This window comes from Podarcis pityusensis, assembly GCF_964106645.2.
Source record: "Podarcis pityusensis genome assembly, chromosome: W".
Lineage (NCBI taxonomy): Eukaryota > Metazoa > Chordata > Lepidosauria > Squamata > Lacertidae > Podarcis > Podarcis pityusensis.
In genome coordinates, this window is record NC_138045.1 from 30,792,131 (window position 1) to 30,799,446 (window position 7,316).

The following is a 7,316-nucleotide window of genomic DNA, read 5'->3' on the forward strand; positions in this document are numbered from 1 at the left end:
ATAGTCCTTTTTGTAGGTCTTCTCCGTGGTCTCTCCAAAATTTGTCTTTGTCGTCTTCCGATCTTATTTTCCTCTTCTTTCCTTTGTAGCTAAAAGATAGGCCTTGAGGAAATTCCCACCTAAAGTTAATACTGTTACTTCTCAGCAGAGTAACCAAATCTTTGTAGTTTGATCTGAGATCCAGAAGGTATTTCGGAATGTCTTTAAATATTTCAACTCTTGTCTGTTGAATTTCCAGTGTCTTCTGGAAATGCAAACCCAAAATCTTATCCCTCTCTTCTTTTGTTCGAAAAGTGATCAAACAGTCTCTCACCTTCTTCTCTCCTCTTTTCCCAAGTCTAAAAGCGTTTACTATTTTAAAACTGTCTTTTACCAATTCTGGATCCCAAAAGTCAGAAAATTCCTGCATGAGAAATTCAGCTAGATTGTCCTTTTCCACTTCAGGTACCGATCTGACCCGTAGATTCACTTGTTTTTCCTTCAATTCAATCATAGACAGGGTCAATTTATGATCTTCCAATTGTTTGTGTAATGATGGTATTGTCTCTTGAACCTCTTTAACCTCTGTGGCAGAAGTTGTAGCAATTTCTTTGGCCTCCTCGGCAATCTGGCGCACTGAAGCCGATTCCTCTAGTAATTTTTGAATGGTCTCTGTATTAGTGTTTACTTTCTGGCCCAAATTATTTATACTTACTGTATTCTGATTGATACTTATTGTGTTTTGGTCAATCTTGTCACATGCCTCTGCTACTTGTTGACTTATTCTATTTAAAGATTCATTGACCTTAGCCAAAACTTGAGCAAAGGCATCATCACTTGCCATACCTTTTACTTTGGGTTGTGCCGATGGGGCTGTTGTTGGGATTCCAGAGGCGCCAGAGGTCGAAAATCTCCTTTGTAATCCTTCTTCTGTTCGATAAACCCTGCCCGACCTTGTAGCCTGTGACGCTTCTGTTTTCTCTTTACCATCTGCCATTCCTTTAGATAAAGCTCAAGGTCAGTCACGCAGTTAAATTCAAACAGTGGAAATTTCCAACAGAGCTGTGTGGGAATTCCTCAAGCCAGCTACAGTTTCAATTATAACTAATTGTAACAATTCCAAGTTCCACTAGGGGGACACTGTAACAGTCAAAAAAGTTCTTGGATACTTTGCTTCCTTTTTTAAGTCCCCCCAGTTTATCAGGAAGATAACAGTCCATCTAGAACAATTACTTTAAGACCAGGAGATGTATGTCCACATATTATATCCAAATTATATTTCCTGTGCAGGACTAGCTGTCAAAGTATATTTCAAGACAGTACCTCTCATCTGTTTTTAAATTGCCTCTGGGAATCCGTTCCCAAGGAATTGAGCGATGGTTTAATCCCTTTTATTTCCACTTCTTTATGAAGAAATCACATCCACAGTTCTCCCCCCTTTTCCGTCGATTTAAGGGGGGGGGGAAATCCAGGTTAGATGATTGGGTTAAAGTCCGTTAATACGTCTTTTCCTAAGCTTCCGCTTTCAAGTTCAATGCTTTGTTGTATCTACAAATAGGAAGAGGCAGACTTCCTTTTTATGCCTCTCCGCTTTCGGCCAAATTCACAATTTATACAGTTCCAATTACGTTATATCCTACTCACGGATCGTTGATTTTCAAGTCGTAATTCCAAGGAAAAAAGGCAGCGCTCTCCGGTTAACAGCTTGCGGCTTCACTCCACGAAAGAAGCAGACAGCCCACAGCACAGCGCTCCTTCCCCCGCTCCGATTCCGAGCCCGTTGCCGGGCTTTTTACCGGGTTGGGGGGGCGCCAAATGTGCCCGCTGGGTCCCAGGTTCACAGGCTTCCCCCGCCTGTGATTTTCAGGGGTCCCCCGCTGCGCCGAAGCGGGATCCGACCCTGTTTTTCGTGGTGAGATTTCCTCGGATCGAGGAGATCCGCCATTAACCGCTGGCGCCACCTCCGGAAGTACTCCGGAAGAAATTTTTAAAATCCGGCTGTATAATTTGGATTTAATATGATTTGGAATTAATGTGATTTGATTGGCCTGTTAATAAAAATTATATTAAAAAAAAAGAGAATATTGTAATTACTAAAGGCACAAGACAAGGGTGTCCCCTTTCACCATTATTATTCATATCGGTACTGGAAGTTTTTTTAAGATCAATAAGAAGAAATGAGTTAATAAAGGGTGTGACAGTCAGTTGAAATGAATACAGTGGTGCCTCACAAAACAAAATTAATTCGTTCTGCGAGTTTTTTCATCTTGCGAATTTTTCGTCTTGCGAAGCACGGTTTCCCATAGGAATGCATTGAAAATCCAAAAGGAAACAAACTTGCAAGACGTTTTCGTCTTGCGAAGCAAGCCCATAGGGAAATTCGTCTTGCGAAGCAACTCAAAAAACGAAAAACTCTTTCGTCTTGCGAGTTTTTTGTCTTGCGAGGCATTCGTCTTGCGAGGTACCACTGTATAAGGTAAAAGCCTTTGCTGATGACTTGGTATTAACAATTGAAGAACCATCATTAAGTATTAAAGAAGTATTAGAGGAAATAGAACAGTTCGGTCAAGTGGCAGGTTTTAACTGAATAAAAAGAAAACTAAGATAACTGCCAAAAATATGGAACAGGAATTGGTTGAAACATTGCAGCAACAAACAGGTATAGAAGTGGTTAAGAAAGTTAAATATTTAGGAATTTGGTTAACTCCCAAAAATATTGATTTATTTCAAAACAATTATACACAAATGTGAAATAGTATCAAAAGAGATCTAGAGGTATGGGGAAGGTTGAAGTTATCATTTTGGGGAAGGATTTCAACGATAAAGATGAATGTGCTACCAAAGATGGTATTTTTGTTTCAGATAATTCCAATAATCAAAGGGGCAGCAATATTTAAAGAATGGCAAAAGATAATTTCAAGGTATATCTGGTAGGGTAAGAAGCCAAGAATACAATTTAAGTTATTAACAGATGCTAAAGAAAGAGGAGGCTTCGCCCTGCCGGACTTGAAATTGTATTATGAAGCATCGTGCCTCTGTTGGTTGAAGGAATGGATGAAAATAGAAAATACAGAATTGTTAGATTTGGAAGGTTAGGATAATAGATTTGGTTGGCATGCATATCTATGGTATGATAAGAAAAAAGTCCATAAAGGATTTAGAAACCACATATTTCGAAGATCTCTCATAGATCTCTCCAAAACCCCAAGAATAAAGCACCATTTCCGACCCCGTATCCCGATGCTTTACACAATCGATGTATTTTATGAATGAACAATGTATTTGCATGAGGATGCGCCCTAGCCAATCCGATTGTGTTGAATGTAGCCCTTCAGCCAATCGCAGCAATGCCATGGCTCTGCAGAGGCAGCTCAGCTCGAGCTGTTTTGCACGCTTCACTGAGCGCTGACAAGGTGATGACAGCTCCCGCTGCGAGAACAATGGACTGAGTCAATCGAAACCTCGTTACCCTGTTAATCCAACGAAAACTAGATACAATGTACGTGGAGTTTGGAGTTTACAGGGTTAAAACTCCTTGGTGTCCTGTATCTGGGGAGGGGCCTGACGCAGGGCCATACGTCAGACGCTTTGTCCGTCTGTGTCTGTGTGAGTTGGTTTCACTTTAGACTGAAAGACGCAGCAGAGAGACTGTGTGTGCTTTAGCACGGGAAAGATGCCGGAAAGCTCCGATGGAATGAGACTGATTTATGGCTTGTAAATAAAACGTTTTTAGAGATAGGAATGAACTGTCTCTGGACTGATTTATCCCTCTATCTCACACGGACTGCAGGACCGCTGCAACTCTGTTTTCTTGCCCAGGTCAGCCCCAGCAGAGCTATGCAGGGGAGCGCTGACTGGACGGCAGGATTATTGGCAAAAGGTTATGGGTCTTCCGTGTTTCCTGCCAAGTGTGAGGAGGGAAGAAGGCTGCCATCTGTAAACTGCTTTGAGCTCCTGCCAGAAGGGCAGTGGGAGACGCTGGTGGAGAGCGAAGCCAAGAGAAGGCTGCTGCTTTGAAGGACCAGCTAGCTGGCAACACGTGAGTATGCTTAAGCCCCGGGGGGAGGAAGATGGCTGCTGCTCAGCCACAGAAAGGCCATGAGAGCTACAATATCCCCTTTGAAAGGCTCAATGGGGCCAATTGAAAAGACTGGAGTAAGCGCATGTACTACTGGCTGGAAGGGAAGCAGCTATGGGAATGTACGCAGGCCGATCCAGTTCTTGCCCAGCCTGGTGCTGCAGCTCCAGAGGTGGAGAGGGCTGCAGTGGTGGTGAAGAAAGATAAAAAGGCTATGTCTCATGTGGTGATGGCGATCGAAGCGTCGCAACTCCCTCATATTGATGGCTTACGTACTTGTCATCAGATCTGGTCCGCTTTGACTAGAATACATCAAAGGACCATAGCTGGGGCAAAGATCCATGTGATACGCTCTCTGTTTGAGAAGAGGCTGTCCCCAGGGGAACTGATAAGGGATCACATTGCTCAGATGCTGACTATCTTCAGCAAGCTGCGTCAGCTCAATGTACCCTTCCCAGACAAACTTAAGGCTTATACGCTTTTGAGCTCTTTGGACAGGAGTTATGAGAACTTGGTTCTAACAATGGAAACGATGCCGCCGAACGATTTAACGATGGAATATATTAGCGGGCATCTAATGGACGAAGAATCGAAGCGGCAGAGGGCTGGGAAGGAGGGCACAGGCTGCACCCCAAGAAGGAGTGGGGGGGCAGCTTTCGCTTCCAAAAGATGCTATCGGTGTGGTAGCAATACACATCTGGTCCGCAATTGTCCGCTAGAGGCCCAGGAAGGCAAGGACACTGGCCGGAAAGGAATGTCAACAAAGCAGATAAGCGGCGGTTCTAGGGCTGGTTCCCAGCAGAGACGTGGGAAAGGAGCAGGCCAGGAGAAAAACAAGGACAAGTCGTCTTATCATCTCACAGCTGCGATGGTGTCTCTGGGAAACTGCGAAGGCCCCCGTCGCGGGGAGAACGTTGCCATGGCAACCTTGGAAGACAGCCAGAGAGCCACGTTGTCTCTTGTAATCGATACAGGAGCCACCCACAGCCTAGTGCCATCTAGTGGGCTCCTGAGAAATTGCAAGAAAGTTAAAACTGGACGTTTTGTCTCGATGGCTGATGGCTCTAGGAGACAGTTAACTGAGACTGGTTTTTTATACTGTCCTTTTATAGATCATGAGGTGCAAGCTTTTGTGGTGCCCGAGCTTGCTCATTCTCTTTTAAGTGTATCAGCTCTGATTGCTGACGGTTTTGATGTGTTGTTTACTAACAATATGTGTTATTTCTACAGGGATGGGAAGAAGCTCCACAGCGTTGAGGGGAAGGACAGGCTTTTTCTGGTGCAGATGCCTGTTGCAAATGTGGCTGTTGCAGAGTCCCCTGAAGAAGCACAAGTGCAGTGTGCAAATGTACCACCACACCATGATTGTTTACACCTCTGGCACAGACGCTTTGGGCATGCAGGGTGGTCATATACTAAGAAAGCCACTGAGAACACAATTGGGTGTGGGTTCAAAGCATGTGATAAATACTTAGATTGTCAAGCTTGTAAGCAATCAAAGATTACAACATGCACATATCCCAGGTCAGAAAGGAGGACCAGCAAACCCTTTGAGCTGGTTCATGCAGATTTATGTGGGCCAATGCAGGTAGCTTCTTTAAGTGGATCGAAGCATGTTTTGGTTCTGATTGATGATTTTTCGACACACACCTGGCTGTTTACACTTAAACACAAGTGGGAGGCGGCTGCACTGATCAGGGATTGGATCACAGCGGTAGAGCTGCGTTTCTCCGCCAGGGTGGTTTCCTTTCAATCTGATCGGGGGCAGAGTTCACAGGTTCTGCGCTGCAATCTTTCTTCAGGCAGAAAGGTATCAGTCATCGATTGACTGCCCCCTACAGTCTGCAACAGAACGGAATTGCAGAGAGAAAACACTGCACGCTCCAGGAAGCAGCGAATGCTATGCTTGCAGACTCAGGTCTGCCACAGCGCTTTTGGGCTGAGAGTTATAAGACTGCATGTTTTTTACAGAACAGGGTGTTCAATTCAAGTGTGGGAGACACGCCCTATTTTCTGCTGCATGGTAAGAAGCCTAAAGTGGATTTCTTGCATGTGTTTGGCTGTGAGGCTTGGGTCCTCATTCCAAAGGTCACTCGCAGAAAGGGTGAACCAAGATCTAGGAAAATGATCTTTGTTGGCTATGAGCCGGGCTCAAAGGCGTAGCGTTTCACATACCCTACTGGCAACCAGTCTAAGCTGCTTATTAGCCGCAGTGCTGAGTTTTGCGAGCAGAGTGGGTGGAAACGTCTTCACGGGAACCCGGATGTTCTGTTTGACTCAGATGAGGAAGAGGAGGAGGATGAAACTGAACCTGTTGCTGAGGTGCACAGTCCACAGTCACAGAGTCCAGAGCCGGGGTCTCCAAGGGAGAGGCTCCAAACCTCTCCAAAGGGAAGTCCCAAGACCCCTCCACAGGTCTCTGTCAAGTCTGAGCCCAGGAGTGAGCCATCCTCGCCTGCAGAACCAGCTGTGAGGCCTAAAAGGCGCAGCAGGTCAGAGGGGGAGGTTTCTGGCACAGGGGATGGTGTGGCTGGCCCAAGTGAATCAGGCGCAGTTCCAGAGTTCACGCTGAGAAGGTCAGCAAGGTCAACCAAGGGAAAGCCACCAGACAGGTACGAGGCCACTAGCGTGTGGGTAGGTGTGGCTAGATGTGAACCTGAATCCTTTGAGGATGTTCAGAAGTTGCCTCAGGAAGAAGCTAGCAAATGGCGTGAGGCGATGCAGAAGGAAATGAACTCAATGGAGTCTCTTGGTGTGTTCTCACTCACACAATTGCCGGCTGGCAAGCAAGCTGTGAGTTGCAGGTGGGTTTATCACCTTAAACCCACAGAAGCTGGAGAACCACAGTACAAAGCTAGATTAGTGGCTCGTGAATTCACTCAGAGGAAAGGGGTCCACTTCACAGAGGTCTATTCGCTGACCTCGAGGGCCAAGACTCTGAGGATGCTTTCAGCTTTTGCTGCACAGAGAGATTGGAAGGTGAGCCATTTTGATGTGGATGTTGCTTATCTGAACTCAGACCTCCAGGAGGAGTTGTACATGCTTCCTCCTCCAGGTTTTGAGGTCAGTGGGCCAGGCATCGTGTGGCAGTTGCACAAATCCATCTATGGATTACGCCAATCTGCCAGAAACTGGAATATGTGTCTGAATGAAGCCTTAGAAGAGCTAGGTTTCTGACAGCTGTCTCTACCTTAAAGGTTCAGGTAGACTGAAAGACGCAGCAGAGAGACTGTGTGTGCTTTCGCACGGGAAAGATGCC